We start from the raw sequence: 17,310 nt of genomic DNA, 5'->3' as shown, positions 1-17,310 counted from the left end.
CGGTCGGCTGTGAACAGCGCTGCTACAGTACTTGCAACAGCATTTCTGAAGTGCTCTGCTACAGTCTTCGACCTGAATACCTTCCCAATTCCATACTTTCATCGGGGTAATGCAAACGGGCACACATTCACGTCGTGAATCACTTGCTTCTTCAATAGTGTATACGTTGTTGGAGCTCTTGTTCTTATATGCATAAGTCGGAATGCTCGAATGTGATTGCCTTTGTGCCCCTCCAAATGGATGTGCCCACTCGAATACGAGGAGATTGGCACATACTCTAGCATCTCACACCTGACCTATGTCTTCGCGTTTGAACCTTAGCAAGATTTCCTCCAAAATTGGCGCATTATGATCCACATTGGCCTATTTCCTTCATACACGGCCTCACAACCCTACCTGCATAAAAGTAACATAAAAACACACATATTAGTGTAAAAACCCGAGAAAAGTAATGCTCAACATAAGGAATGAACGCTTCGCATTCGTATAGCACATGCACTTATCAAACTCTCCCACACTTAAGCTTTTGCTTGTCCTCAAGCAAAAATTAAAACGTTCTGTGCATCAATGAAGAAAATATTAAAAGTGCTTGGCCTTAGGTTCACCAAAGTATACAAAGAGAGCATTCTACAAGTAAGGGAAATTTCAACATTAAAAACAAAAAATCAAAGCTCTAGCTAAAAACTTAAATAAAAAAGGACAACAAACCCGAATTTCGTGTATGTATGTGAACTCACTCAAAACAACCCGAAGTATACTCCTCAAAGTTCTAAGTACAAGAGACTTATTTATCTACAAAAGTGACAAAGATTTTATTTAAGTAGCTCTTTCTACCCGAGTGGTAGCTTTCACTCATCCTATGAGATAGCTCTTTCTCTCATTAGGGCATAACTACTATCCGACTTGTGAGAGTAGCTTCATACTTCATAGGTGGTAGCTCTTTCCACCCAACAAACACAAATAAACAATAAAACTATTTTGTTCCTTCTTTTCATTTTCCAGTTTTTTTTTTTCAAAATTTAGCAAAAGAAGTATACCTAACTAGTCCCTTTAACATCAAACATGAGTTTCCAATAGAGTTCAAAGACTGAGTAGTACACTAAGTGTAAATCGGGCAAAAATTCCTAAAAATTCAAGCAAGAACTAGAGAATGAAAACATTCAATGTTAACAATTCTCCTAGACTTAAGAATACAATCATTGCAACTAAGGTGAACCGACATTACCTATGTGAGCATATATCAATCAAGAACAATAGAAAAGATGTGCGCATTATGAAACTCACACCCACATTTAAGTTGTACATTGTCCTCAATGTACACATGCAAGCTCACTCAAAATATATCATTCAAAAAATAGATGTGGGAGAAGCAATCAAAACAATACTCCCCTGACTCCTAGTGTTGCGTTTGATGAAGCTAATTCATTGGGAGTAGTGTTACAACGGGTTGTGAAGCTCACACGGCCAAGTGCCGAAGCACCTTTGTCGTGCCCATAACTAAGTCTCAATTCCCAAGATGACAAGACCATTTGCACGCATACACGAGGGGGTTTAGTGAAGCTCAAGAAAAACAAAAATAACTCGAGTGTATAAAAGATGAAGCAATGAATACAACTCGGTAAATGCAACATAACATAAACTCGTAAGGAAAAAAATCCTTTTCCGAGTGAACAAGTCTAAAAACAAGAAAAATAGAATAAAGTAAAATGCACGAAAGTAAAAGAAAAAGTCAAGTGTTGGAGTCGCCTCGGGCTCCCTGCATCGCTCACTGCTGTCAAGTGGAAGCATATAGTGGGTACTCCGGTGTCAGTTGAGGATGGAGGTGCTGGAGGAACCGACGAGACTCGAAGAGTCCCTCACCGGGCAGGACAAATGATGAGGCAACGCCTCGCCTAGGATCTCTGTAATATGTCGAAATGTGCCATGACCTCGTCGTACTCGAGTGGCCTCGCGTAGCCCTAATCTCGGCAACCTCGGCTCGGACCACTTCTATAGCATTCTCGAGCCTCTTAAAGCGATCATTGGCTCAAGATGGTGAAAACATACGCACTAGGGGTGGTTCCTCGGCCGCTGGAGATGCCTTGGTCTCCATCGATGCTGGGTGAGGCTCAGGGGTGGGCTGAGTTGCTCTGGCTTCACCACCTGCATCCTCAGCTATCTCTGGGGCTGGTAGGATTAAAGCAAAAACCCCTGTCCGAACCCTGCGGACCATGCCCATCAAACGCATCATCTCTAGACCCAGGGGAGCGGGTACACTCATCTTCTCGGCCCCGCGAATCGAATCCAAGAGACCCATGCCCACCACTAATCTCGTAATGTAAGGGCCAGAGAAGATCACTCCCAGTCTAGCATACTGTCCCTGATGTCTGATGTAATCAGCCAGGACGTGCCCTAAGTGGATCGGTACGCGCTCTACCATCGAGTGCAAGTACAGCAGCTCCTGACGGCTCAAGACACCAGTACTATCACCGCGGCCATTCATCGACCTACTCATGATGGCATGCAAATATCGGTATGCAGGTCGGGAAAGGCACGTGGCCTTGGACACCCCGAGCTCAGACTCGACCTTGACCACATAGTACTCTGTAAGCTCTCTGCGGGGTCAAGGTTCCAGGATAATCAGTAGACAACTGTGCATACTCCTCTGTATCTGTGAATGCCTCCTTGTATAGGCCAAGTAGTACGGAAAACTACGTAATGCTCAAGCTATGGTGGCGCCAAAATACTCTGAACTGAAGGCGCCCAAACTGTCGAAGCTCGCATACGCTCTATCAAACTCGAATAAGGAGAGCACCTCCAGTGCAAACTCTCAGATGGTTGTCTCTCTAATAGTCAGCAACTGCCACCAACCGCCTTCTGAAACTAGATCCTCGATCTCATCGGCGAACTCATCACCCTGCTGAAGCTCCCGCGGTATAGTAGTGTCCATAAATCGAGTCTGTCCGAAACAGAATCTCGACAATCGCTCATAACGGACCTGATGTTCGGGAACCGCAAATCGCATGCCTTCAGGCTCAGAGGATGACTCATGTGGCCTCTTATCAGCTTGCTTCTTTGACCTAGGTGCCATGATCTCCAAAATTTAAACAAAATTGGTCAAACAAGTTGATAAAACAATACTGCAAAAATACACACGGTCGTGTGTAATTTCCGCACGCCCGTGTGGATTCACGGGGCGTGAGAACCGCACGACCACGCATCAACAATACAAAAATACAACTCAATAATATTTCTAACTTCGTTCTTAACATAAATCATTGTTCCAATTGAAGAAACGAAGCATTATTAACCAGATTAATCAATAGAAATCATGAATTGACGAAGAAGATGATAAAAAGGGATTTACCGACGAGGAGAAGTGAGAAAATGAAGAGCCGGCCGGAAAACTTTGCTAAAATCCAACCAAATTTGCGCAATAGACTAGGAGAGTATTGTGAGAGTGTTTTCAAGTTAAAAGGAGTCGTGAAGAGGGAGAGAAATCATCCTCCTTTAAACAAAACTCACGACTTTTGACGTTCTGTGCATCCACACTGGCGTGTGGAAATTCCCCACGCCCGTGTGCCTCACTTCAAAAGCTCCACAAGGGCGTACGCACGCCCCTGTGCGCTCTCGGCAAAAACTCTCACTGACTTAGAACGATTTCCCACGGGCGTGCGGAAAATATCCACGCCCGTGCGCCAGACCCACAGGGGCAGACGCACGCCCCTGTGGCTTCCCTGGAAATCCGAGAATAATATCAAGTCATACACAAACCCGTGCGGAAATTCCACACGGGTGTGGACATTCACATGCCCAACTCACAGGGGCAGCCACATGCTCCTGTGTCTTCTCGGGATGGAAAGACTCATCTGCAGAGTTTTGCACGGCCGTGCGGAAATTACCCACGCCCGTGTGTGGTTCTCAAGGTCGCCCACAGGGGCGAGTCCACGCCCCTGTGTGTTCTCGGGAAAATTTGCCCAACTCTGCAAGAATTCACACGCCTGTGCGGAAATTACCCACGGGCGTGCGCCAGTCATATGGTCATCTACAGGGGCAGCCGCACGCCCCTATGCCTTCTCTGGATGAGCTCGCAGTATACACCCACGGGCGTGTGGAAATTCCACACGCCCGTGTGTTTTCTCTGGATGACTTAGAAAAACCTGCAGGCTCTGCAGAAATATTCTGAACATGTTTACACACTCAGAGCCTGCCCTAGTATGCAAAATTTACGAGATAAAAACATGAAATAGAACTCAAACGACCAACCTTCGCCAATTCTCAACAAAGCACACAATGAATTCTTTTTAAAAACCCACAACAAAATCGCAGTACAAGCACTCAAAAAAAATTGAAACACCAACACTTAACAGTTTATTCATGTAAACAACTAAACTGAAAGATACGAAAACAGTAAACGCTTGGGTTGCCTCCCAAGAAGCGCTTGTTTAACGTCACTAAGCTTGACATATCTTCCTTACCTCACGGGGGTTCATAAATGAAGGTTGCCCTCTTACCCATGGCTTGAAAGCATGATGAGCAAAGTCTCTTGAGGGTAGAGGGTGTACTCTCGGGCTTCGGACCACCTAGCAATGGTTCCTCCAACTTCCTTGGCTCTTTTACGTCTCCAATAGTCTTGGAGCATTTTCGGTGGTGTCTCCGAGCCCTCTTCATTTTCCGGAGCACCTTCTTCAAGATCCCTGGGCAGTCGAACCAAGCATCATTACTTCTTCATTGCTCTCCTCTTGGTTGAACAAACCTTCATACGGATCCGGGTTGAACATTTCCTGCATATATTCATCAACAATTTCATCAGTAGTGTCTATAAAGTATAGAGTATCATCAAAATCGAGAGAATACTACATGGCTTCAGCAAGGCGGTATGTGAGCTTGTCGTCTCCAACTCTCAATGTGAGCCGTCTATGTCAATCAATGCTTTGGAAGTCCGCAAAAACGGTCTCCCAAGTATCAAGGGTACATCTGCATCCTCATCGACATCTAGCACTACAAAGTCAACCGGAAAAATGTTCTTGTCCACCTTGACAAGCACGTCTTCAATAGTGCCTCTCGGATGTCGTACCATTCGGTCCGCTAATTGTAAAGTCATCTGAGTAGGCCTAGGCTTACCCAAGCCTAGCTTTTGGAAGAAAGTATATGGCATGACGTTGATGCTCGCCCCTGAATCCGCCAATGCCATTTCCTCACCTAAGTTGCCGATGTTACAAGCCTGAAATTCTGTTTTCCACTTGAGGGGCTTGTTGTTGTTGGAAACCCGATGGCCCCATGGTCTTCTGTGGTCCTTGATTACTCCATGAAAAGTTGGGATGATTCTTCCAACCTGAATTGTAGGTGTTGCTGTATGGATTCCCTTGAGATCTCATTCCATTACCTACAAAGTCAACGTTCTCAACTGAAGAAACATCACCAATGATGATTTGGCAATCGGAGGGAGCATGTCCTCCACCACAACCGGTGCAATTGGTCACGGCCGCAACTCTATTCGAAGCTATAAGATCTAGCTTCTTACTCAAACTCTCTACTTGGGCCGCCAATGAAATTACCGCATCAATTTCATGGAGACCGGCCACCTTTTTCTTTTCCCTAGCATTCCACTGGTAGCTATTTAACCCCATTTCCTCAATCAATTGACGAGCCTCATTGGGGGTCTTGCTACCAAAGGTACCTCATGCCGCCGCATCCAAGAGCTGCCTTGTACTCATGTTCAAACCATTATAAAAGGTTTGAACAATCATCCACTCCGGGAATCTGTGTTGCGGACACTATCGCAGGAGTTCCTTGAACATTTCCCATGTCTCAAATAGAGACTCCAATTACAACTGCATAAAGGATGAGATCTCATTCCTAAGCTTTGCTGATTTTCCGGGAGGGAAATAACGGGCTAGAAAAGCTTCTACCATCTCCTCCCATGTAGTGATTGATGCTCTAGGTAATGATTGTAGCCACTGCTTTGCTCTCCCCTTTAAGGAAAATGGGAAGGCTCTCAATTTGATGGCATCATCCGTCACACCATTTATATTTAGCATGTCGCACACCTCGAGGAAGCTCTCTATGTGACTGTTTGGATCCTCATCGGCCAAACCGTTGAATTGTACGGACTGTTGTAGCATATGGATGAATGTCAGCTTTAGCTCGAAGTTCTGAGCTGTAATTGGGGGACGCACAATACTCGATTGTGTCCCCAACACTGAAGGTCTGGCATAATCAGATAGTGTTCATTCTTGCACAGGTTCTTTCCCTTTTCTTATAAGTGTACGTTCAAGCTCAGGGTCTCCTTCAATCAACATTGATGGATTCCCTCGGGTCATAACCTGGAGCTGCACCAAAAAGAAAGAAAAAGACAATCAGAATGATGATAGAATAAGAAGATATGAATTAGAATGTGTGGTGAAATAGATAAGAAAACAAAGTGCAAAGTATCTCTAAACGCCTAGCTCCCCGGTAACGGCGCCAAAAACTTGACAAGGTCCCCTTGCGTATATCCCGCAAGTGCACGGGTTTGTCGAAGTAATAATCCCGGGTGAGCGGGGTCAAATCCACAGGGAGTAGGGAGTAAAGACACTTAATTCGTTTCTTAGCTATGTGGAGTATCAACAATGATAAGTGTGATAATGATTTAATTCTCAACAATTAAAAGCAACAAGTAAGAGAGCAAAAGTAAGGAGGAGGTAAGGCAATCGATAAAGATGGGGTACTCGGATGATGCTTCACCTAAGATAATCGCTTCAAGTGCAAGAACTCTCTATTATGCTTCCTAATCAATGCAATGGTGAGTCGTGGAAATCCTTACATACATAGTCCCAAATATAAGGTCAACTATGCCTAACTCTATTCATGTCCCGGAGGAGAGATTAAATAACCTCTCAACGTCGCACTCGAATAAAGTTGCAATGAGCTCTAGGGATTCCAAGTGATAAATCACTTCCTAATTATAGACCTAACCCTTTGGTCCAGGCAGAAGGTCCCTAGCCACAATTAAGCCCTAGATACTAAGATACTCTCAACGCTTCACTCCATTGCACGCGCAACCAGGCCCCAGCGGAGGTTCATCCCTAAGACCATTCACTCTATTATGGCCACAAAGAACTCAAGCAACGGAGGTAGAATCTATCACGTCGGAGGGGAAAGGGGACGCTCCTGTACCTCTCGACTCACCCTCTCAACCCTCTCCAACCTAGCTTTGTCTAACGTTCGTGGTGTGTCACTCACTCACAAGGTTACCAACAAGAACTATCAACCCTAGTGTCACTCTAGGGGAAATGTCCATACAATCAATCATTCAAGGTTGGAACTCACAATAAACATCAATTTATTGAAAGCATAATAAAGAAGTTCAATGAAATGAATACATCCTAGGGTTCACAATCACCCAAGTACCCATTAGGGGTTTAGCTCTCCATGGACCTAAGTACAATCAAAGAAATCGAATGTAAAAACAATAAATCCATAAAGAAACCTCCTCGTTGGTCATGTCGATGGTCTTGTGGAGAGTCCTCTACTCGTCGCAAGGGATCCTTTGTCCGGCCTAGGATACACCTCACCGGATCGATGCCGATGAAAGCTCTCCCAATAACTTTCTTCCAAACGACGCGCGATATCAGAGCCGTAGAACCACTCCAAAGCCCTACCCAATACCCCTCAAAACCCTAGCCGAAGCCCTCTCTCAAGTTGGGGAAAAGATGGAGAAAAGAATACCAAAATCGGGGCTGAATCAGCCTTAAATAGGGTTGGAATCGGGTAACTCCACGGGCGTGGACGCTACACGCGCCCGTGCAGAATTTCCACATGGGCGTGGATAATTTCCACATGACCGTGTGGATTCTCTGTTTCTCTGATTTCTAGGCCGGCTGTGGACAGTGCTGCTACAGTACTTGCTGCAGCGTTCTGCTACAGTCTTCGGCCTGAATAACTTCCCAATTCCATACTTTCATCGGGGTAACGCAAACGGGCACACGTTCACATCGTGAATCACTTGTTTCTTCAATGATATACATGTTGGTGGAGCTCTTGTTCTTATATGCATAAGTCGGAATCCTCGAGTGTGACTGCCTTTGTGCCCCTCCAAATGGATGTGCTCACTCGAATGAGAGGAGGTTAGCACACACTCTAGCATCTCACACCTGTCCTATGTCTTCGCGTTTGAATCTTAACAAGATCTCCTCCAAAATAGATGCATTATGATCCACATTGGGCTATTTCCTTCATACTCGGCCTCACAACCCTACCTGCATAAAAGTAACATAAAAACACACATATTAGTGTAAAAACCCAAAAAAAGTAATGCTCAACATAAGGAATGAACGTTTCGCATTCGTATCGCATAAGCACTTATCATCGTCCAAGGATTCCCTTGTCTGGTATAGGATACACCTCGATGGAAGCTCCCCTACCAACCTTCTCCCTCATGAATGACGATGTCGGAGCCGTAGAACCTCCCCAAAACCTTAGCCAATACCTCTCAAAACCCTAGCTGAAACCCTCTCTCAAGTTGGCGAATGGAGAAAAGAATGCTGAAATTGGGGCTAAATCGGCTTTAAATAGGGCTGGAATCGGGCAACCACACGGGCCTGTGGATTTTTCACATGCCCATGTGGAATTTCCACACGGGCGTGTTTAATTTCCACACGCCCATGTGGATTCTCTGAATTTCTATTTTCTCGACCTACTGTGAATAGTGTTGCTATAGTGCTTTCACTACAGTATTATGCTACAATACCTGGCCTAAAATACTTCCCGAGTCCATACTTTCATCTAGGTGACGCAAACGGGCACACGTTCACGTTGTGGATCGCTTTGCTTCTTTTATGACGGACAAGTTGGTGGAGATCTTGTTCTATGTGCATAAGTCGGAATACTTGAGGGTGACTGCCCTTGTGCCCCTCCAAATGGTTGTGCTAACTCAAATACGAGGAGGTTGGCACACACTCTAGAATCTTGCACCTGACCTATTACTTCGCGTTTGAACCTTAGCATGATTTCCTCCAAAATCAGTGCATTATGATCAACATTGGCTTCTTTCCTTCATACTCGGCCTCACAACCCTACTTGCATGAAAATAACATAAAAACACACATATTAGTGTAAAAACCCGAGAAAAGTAATGCTCAACACCAGGAAAGAATGCTTCACATTCATAACACACAAGCACTTATCAAACTCCCCCACACTTAAGCTTTTGCTTGTCCTCAAGCAAAAATTAAACATTCTGTGCATAGATGAAGGAAGTATTGAAAGTGCTTGGCCTTAGGTTCACCAAAGTGTACAGAGAGAGCATTCTACAAGTAAGCGAAATTTCACCATTAAATACAAAAAATCAAAGCTCTAGCTAAAAACTTGAATAAAAAAGGACAACAAACCCGAAATCGTGTACGTGTGTGAACTCACTCAAAACAACCCAAGGTATACTCCTCAAAGTTCTAAGTACAAGGGACTTATTTATCTAAAAAAGTGACAACAATTTCAAAGATGGTAGTAGCTTCACACATCCTCTAAGTTAGTCCTTTCCAAAGCAACCGCTAAGGTGGCTTTCACACTTTCAAGGTAGTAGCACTTTCTATCGGAGTGGTAGCTTTCACTCATCCTATGATATAGCTCTTTCTCTTAATAGGGCATAGCTAGTATCTGACTTAAGAGAGTAGCTTCATACTTCATAGATGGTAGCTCTTTCCACCCAACAAGCACAAATAAACAATAAAACTATTTTGTTCTTTCTTTTCATTTTCCATTTCTTTTTAATTTAACACAAGAAACAACTATAACTAGTACCTTTAACATCGAACATGAGTTTCCAATAGAGTTTAAAGAATGAGAGCGATTATCGAGTGTAAATCGGGTAAAAAAAAATCCTAGAAATTCAAGCAAGAACTAGAGCATGAAAACATTCAATGTTAAAATTTCTCCTAAACTCAAGAATACAATCATTGTAACTAAGTTGAACTGCCATTGGCTATGTGAGCATGTATATCAATCAAGAACAATAAAAAAGGATGAGTGCACTATGAAACTCCCCCACACACACACTTAAGTTGTACATTGTCCCCAATGTACACATGCAAAGCTCACTCAAAAATATATATTAATGAAGTGCAAATGTGGGAGAAGCAATTGAAACAATACCCCCCTGACTCCTAGTATCGCATTTGGTGAAGATAATTCCTTGAGAGTAAGGTTCCAACGGGTTGTGAAGCTCGCATTGCCAAGTGCCTAAGCACTACTCTGGTAGAAAGAGCTACCACCTCGAAAGTGTGAAAGCCAACTTAGCGGCCGCTTTGGAAAGGGCTACCTTAGAGGATGTGTGAAGCTACTACCATCTTTAAAAGTGTTGTCACTTTTGTAGATAAATAAGTCCCTTGTACTTAGAACTTTGAGGAGTATACCTTTGGTTGTTTTGAGTGAGTTCACACACGTACACGATTTCGGGTTTGTTGTCCTTTTTTATTCAAGTTTTTAGCTAGAGCTTTGATCTTTCATATTTAGTGTTGAAATTTTCCTTACTTGTAGAATGCTCTCTTTGTATACTTTGGTGAACCTAAGGCCAAGCACTTTTAATATTTTCTTCATTGATGCACAGAATGTTAAATTTTTCCTTGAGGATAAGGAAAAGCTTAAGTGTGGGGGAGTTTTATAAGTGCTTGTGCGATATGAATGCGAAGCGTTCTTTCCTTATGTTGAGCATTACTTTTCTTGGCTTTTTACACTAATATGTGTGTTTTTATGTTACTTTTATGCAGGTTGGGTTGTGAAACCAATTATGAAGGAAAGAAGCCAATGTGGATCACAATGCACCGATTTTGGAGGAAATCTTGCTAAAGTTCAAAGCGCAAGATATGAGTCGGTGCGAGATGCTAGAGTGTGTGCCAACCTCCCGTGTTGAGTTAGCACAACCATTTGGAGGGCACAAGGGAAGTCAAACTCAAGCATTCGACTTATGCACATAGAACAAGATCTCCATCAACTTATCCGTCATTGAAGAAGCAAAGCGATCCATGGCATAAACGTGTGCCCGTTTATGTTACCTCGATAAAAAGTGGATTCATGAGTATTTTTTTTTGGCAGAGTATTGTAGCAATCACATGGCGATTCGCATTTTCACGATCGGCCAGAAAACCGAGAATTCAGAGAATACACACAGGCGTGTGGAAATTATACACGACCGTGAGGAAATTCCACATGGGCGTGTGTAAAATCCACAGGCCCGTGTGGTCGCCCGATTCCAGCCCTATTTCAAGCCGATTCAGCCCCAATTTCAGTATTCTTTTTTCCATCTTTTCCCCAACTTGAGAAAGGGCTTCGACTAGGGTTTTGAGGGGTCTTAGCTAGGGTTTTGGAGAGGTTCTATGGCTCCAACATCGCGCATCATTTGGAAGAAGGTTATTGGGAGAGCTTTCGTTGGCACCGATCCGGCGAGGTCTATCCTAGGCCAGACAAAGGATCCCTTGTGACGAGTTGAGGACCCTCCACAAGACCATCGAAATGACCATCAAGGGGGTTTTCTATGGATTCATTGCTTTTACATTCTATTTCTTTGATTGTACTTAGCTCCATGGAGAGCTAAATCCCTAGTGGGTACTTGGGTATTTGTGAACCCTAGGATGTATTTGTTTCATTGAATCTCTTTATTATGCTTTCAATTAATTGATGTTAATTGTGAGTTCCAATCTTGAATGCTTGATTGTATGAACATTTCCCCTAGAGTGACACTAGGGTTGAGAGTTCTCGTTGGTAACCTTGTGAGTGAGTGATACACCACGAGCTTAGACAAAAGCTAGAGTTCGAGAGGGTTGAGAGGGGTGAGTCGGGAGGTACAGGAGCGTCCCCTTTCCCCTCCGACGTGATAGATTCTACCTCCGTACCTCGAGTTCATTGTGGCCATAATAAAGTGAATGGTCTAAGGGATGAACTTCGCTGTGACTAGTTGCTTGTGCAATGGAGTGAGCGTTGAGGTGATCTTAGTATGTGAGGGCTTAATCATGGTTAGGGACCTTCCACTGGACCAAAGGGTTAGGTCTATAATTAGGAAGAAATTTATCACTTGGAATCCCTAGGGCTCATTGCAACTCTATGCGAGTGCGAGGTTGAGAGGTTATCTAATCTCTCCTCGGGGACATGTATAGAGTTAGGCATAGTTGACCTTAGATTTGGGACTATGTAATTAAGATTTCCACGACTCACCATTGCATTGATTGGAAGCATAATAGAGGTTCTTACATAAAAACAATTATCCTACGCGGAGCATTATCAAAAGTACCCCATCTTTATCGATTGCCTTACCTCCTCCTTTACTCGTTCTCTCTTACTTGTTGCTTTTACTTTTGAGAATTGAATCATTGTCACAATTATCACTACTGATCTTTCACATGGCTAAAAAGCGAATTAAGTTGTTTTATTCCCTACTCCCTGTGGATTTGATACCCGCTCACCCGGGATTATTACTTCGACAAACTCGTGCACTTGCGGGATATACACAAGGGGAGCTTGTCAGCCGTGCCCATGACAATGTCTCAATTCCCAAGATGACAAGACCATCTGCACGCATACATGAGGGGGTTCAGTGAAGCTCAATAAAAACAAAATAACTCGAGTATATAAAAGATAAAGCAATGAATACAACTCGAATTGCAAAATGAAAATAAACTCAGAAGGAGAATCCTTTCTCAGTGAACAAGTCTAAAATAAAATGCAAAATAAAGAAAATGCAGAAAAATAAAGTCAAATGTCGGTGTCATGCTCTGTAGGCTCCTCTGCTTTACTGCTTTGGTGGTGGAGAAGCATATGGTGGTTCTGTGGTGCTAGAATAGGTGATGGGGATCTTTGGAGGTGCCGAGGGGAGCACGAGGAGTCTCGGACGCAAGACAAATAATGAAGCGACGTCTCGCTCTAAGATTTGCTGTAATACGTCAAAACGTACCATGAACTCTATGTAATGTGTGACCTGCGTAACCCTAATCTCGGCAATCTCTGCTTGAACCTCGGCCACCTCTGCCCGAATTACTCCCACCGTATTCTTGAGCCTCTCCAGAGCGATCATGGGCTCGAGATGGTGACAACTGCTCACTGCAGAGGGTGTGTCCTACGCCATGCCGGAGGTGTCTCGGTCTCCATCGGTCTTGGTGAGGAGCTTGGGAGGGCGGTGGGGAAGCCTCAGCATGATCACCCTCATCCTCAGCTATCTCTGGAGCTTGTAGCACCAAAGTATAAACTGTCCGAACTCTGCTGACCATGCCCATCAATCTCAGTGTCTCTAAACTCTGGGTGGTAGGTATACTTGTCTTCTACGCCCTACGAATCGAATCCAAAGAGACCCATGCGGCACTAATCTTGTAATGTAGGGGGCCGAGAAGATCACTCCCGATCTAGCATAATGCCTACGATGTCCGTGTACTCTGCCAAGATGTGTCCTAAGTGAATCGAGTGCGTCTTTGCACCATTGAGTACAAGTATAAAAGCTCCTGCCCATGCTCGGAACACCGATCTTTCATCCCACGGCCATTCAGCGACCTACTCATGATGGCATGTAAATATCAGTGTGTTGGTCGGGAAAGGCACGTGGCCTTGGACACCCCCGGCTCGTACTGACCCTAACCATATACTACTCTGTAAGTTCTGCTCGAGATTGATGCTCCGAGGGTAATCGATCGAGTGGCCGTGTACTTTTTCAATGTCAGTTGAATGCCTAATCACTACTAAGCCAAGAAGAGCGAAAAGCGAGTGATGCTCAAGCTATGGTGGTATCCAAGTGCTCTAAACTGAATGGTGTCCAAACTATCGAAACTCGAATGATGATAGCACCTCCAGTGCAAACTCTCGGATGGTTGGCTCTCTAATCGTCAATAAATGCCTCCAACCACTGCTTTGAAAATGAGATCCTCGACCTCATCGGTGACTCAGTCTCCCTGCTATAGATCTCTCAGAGTATACTCGTATGCCCCAGGAATCGAGTCTACTCAGAGCCCGGAGTCTTGTACAAGCGCTCATAGCGAACACGATGCTCGTGGAATCACTTGAAACTCATGCGCCACGGATCTCGGGGGATGACTCCACAGCGGACTCTTATCCGCTTGCTGCTTGGCCGAAGTGCCATAATCTACAAAATTTGAAGCGAAATCGATCAAACAAATTGATCATCTAGCAGCTGAAATCCACGACGGTGCAGTGGAATTTCCACTGCACACCATGTGGATCCACGGGCGTGAAAGCCGCACGTGACCGTGCCTTAAAACTCCATACACCGTGAAATTACCTCTTCTCGTTCTAAAACACAAATAATCTTTCTAATTGGAGAAAGCAGAAGCATTTTTCTCTAAATTCATCGATGGAAACCATGAGATTACGAAGAAAAATCATAAAAGAGCTTCTGGATGATATGGAATGGAAAATCAAGAACCGACGAGAAAAACCTACGTAAAAATCACCAAATTGGTGCTATGAAGTCGGGAAATGATACGAGAGTGTTTTCGGAGGACTAGAAGAGCGTAAAGATGGAGAAGCTATTCTTCTTTATGCGCTCCCTTGGCATTACGTGCATCCAGTACGGGCGTGCGAGAAACTTACGCACTTCATGTGCCTCATTATGAGAGAGCCACGCAGGCGTACACGCCCACAATGCGTTCTCGGGAGCTACCTCAATGTCCTGCGGGACACTCTCCCATGGGCATGTGGAAGATACCAGCCCTGCTGCTCACGCCCACCTGAGGCGGCGCGCCACTGTGGCTTCTCTGCTCTCAGGAAAATCGCTAAGTGTTCCACACACCCACGTGCGGAAATTCCCACAGGCGTGGACATTCACATGCCCAACCCAAGGGTACCCACCGCCCTGTGTCTTCTCGGGGATGAATAAGGCTTCTGCCCGAGTTTCCTGCAGAGCGTCTGGCGAAATTACCGCCCTAGTGCACTTGTCACAAGGTCGCCCACGAGGGCTGGATTCCACCAATATTGCTCTGGATAATCGTGCTACTGCGAGGAATTCACACCGCGTACCGAGAAATTACCATGGGCGTGCGTATATTCATGGTCGTTCACAAGAGCGCACGCCGCGCTACTGCCTTCTGGATGAGCTCGCAATACAAATCCACGCGAGTGCGGAAATTCCCACTGCATACGTCTTTCTTTCGGATGCTTAGAAAAACCTACATGCTTTCTGAGAAGGTCGAACATGTTTACACACTCGGGCCTGCCACTAGTATGCAAGTTTTACGCTGAAAAGACATGGAATAAAAGCTCAACAACATAACCCGCCAATTCCACATGAAAACACATGATGAATATTCAAAGCCCACGAAGAAAATCTCGGTGCAAGCATCTAAAAATCAAGACACCAACAACGAACAAATTATTCATGCAAAGCAAACTAAACTAGAAGATAAAACGTGATAAACACTTGGGTTGCCTCGCAGAAGCGCTTGTTTAACGTCACTAAGCTTGCAGTACCTTGTCTTACCTCAGCGGGGCTTATGAATGAAGGTTGCCCTTTTTACCCATGGCTCGCAGCATGATGTGCAAAGCCTCTTGAGGTAGAGGTGAATTGTCGGGACTTGAGACGGCTAACAATAGTTCGATCCAACTTCTTCGGTTCCACGTATGTCTCCAACAGCCTTGGAGTGTTTTCGATGGCATCTCCTAGACTTCTTCATTTTCTGTAGCACCTTCTTCAAGATCCCAAGGGGTAGATGGTACTTCTTCGTCAAACAAGCATCATTACTTCTTCCATAATCCTCTCTTGGTGAACAAACCCTTGTATGGGTGGGATTGAACATTTCTGCATGTATTCATAACAATCTCATCCGGATAGTGTCTAGAAAGTATAAAAGTATCGCCGAAAATCGAAATGCGCATAGCTCGACAAGGCGATATGAGCTTATCATCCAACCCTCAAAGTTAGCTCTCCACCATCCATGTCAGTCAAATGCCCTTGCCAGAAGTCTCCCAAGTATCAAAAGTACATCGCGTCCTCATCGGCGTCTAGCACTACAAAGTCAACAGGAAAAATGTACTTGTCCACCTTGACAAGCATGTCTTCAATGATGCCTCTCGGGTTGTCGCATTTGTTCGATGCACGCTAGTTGCAAAGTCATCCGAGGTGAGCCCTGGGCTCGCCAAACCTAGCTTTTGAAAGAAGGTGTATGGCATCAGCGTTGATCTCTGGCCTGAGTCCCTGATGCAATTTCCTCCACCTAGATTGCCAATATTACGCGAATAATGAAGCTTCGGTCTTTCTTCTTGTCGGGTATGTTCTTTTTCATCTGCTTGAGCATGAAGCATCTAAAATCACTGAAGCACTTTCCTCCAGACTTCCTCTTTTATGGTCAACAAGTCTTTCAAGAACTTTTGCATGCTCGAGGCATTTGGGCGATGCCTCGACAAAAGGAATATTGATAATGATAAGGTAGCTTGAACAAACTTCGGGGAGCTTCACTATACTGTTCATCCCCTCGGTCGTCTCTTCAATCTATGAGGACAAAAGATTCCTAGCAGCTTGAAAGAGTGAGGTGCCATACCTCTTACTCCTTGCTCCACTTCCCTCTACCTCTACAACCTCGGAGTTGCGTGTTCTCGGCTTCTACTCACTCGGAAAGCTACCTTTCAACCTCAGACCACTTCTCAAAGTGATCGCCTTCCGTGCTCTCTAGGGTTGAATACATGTGCTGGCAAGCCTCCATGTGGCCTTTCAAGAGACCTCTGCGATCATGCCTCATTGATTCAAAACTTGTATTTCTGACTGCGCAAATCTAGTCAAGTACTTCTCTAAGTCATTCAGGTTTCCAAACACAGACTCTATTTTCCACAGGGCTTGTTGTTGTTGTTGGAAACCGAGGTGACTCCATATTACTAGCATTACATTACTCCATGAAATTGGGATGATTCTTCCAACTTGAGGTATAGGTATTGCTATATAGGTTTCATGAGGTGCAGTACTTGCCTACAAAATCCCAATGTTCTCCACCAAAAACATCACCGATAGAGATCGAACAATCGGAGAGAACATGTCCTCCACCACACCAGTGCAATTAGTCACGACCGCCCACTCTATTTGAAGTTAGAAGATCTAACCTTCCTCAAATACTTTCATGAGAACGCCAATGAAGTTACTGCATCTATTTCATGGAGACCCGCCACCTTTTCTTCTCCCTAGCATCCATTAGTAGGCTGTTAGCCCTATTCTTTAATTAACCGACGGCCTCAATACGGGGTCTTATACCTAAGACCTCGCACCGCATCCGAGTTGCCTTGTACTCGGATTCAAACCATTGTAAAGGTCTTAACAATCATCACTCCGGAACTCCATTGCGAGCACTTTCTCGAGGAGTTAACCCGTAACCC

General features: G+C 44.6%; 1 non-coding gene across 1 annotated transcript; it reads left to right on the top strand.

Moving 5' to 3' along the window:
• Positions 1 to 5,739: 5,739 nt before the first annotated feature.
• LOC120267206 lies at positions 5,740 to 5,846 on the top strand. Its single transcript, XR_005538419.1, has one exon. It is a non-coding gene; the product is annotated as a small nucleolar RNA R71 (small nucleolar RNA).
• The last annotated feature ends 11,464 nt before the right edge of the window (positions 5,847 to 17,310 follow it).

The sequence above is a fragment of the Dioscorea cayenensis genome, chromosome 1 (genome assembly GCF_009730915.1).
Source record: "Dioscorea cayenensis subsp. rotundata cultivar TDr96_F1 chromosome 1, TDr96_F1_v2_PseudoChromosome.rev07_lg8_w22 25.fasta, whole genome shotgun sequence".
NCBI classification, from domain to species: Eukaryota; Viridiplantae; Streptophyta; class Magnoliopsida; order Dioscoreales; family Dioscoreaceae; genus Dioscorea; species Dioscorea cayenensis.
The sequence above is the reverse complement of the archived record's forward strand: the minus strand, read 5'-3'. Positions and strand labels throughout refer to the sequence as shown.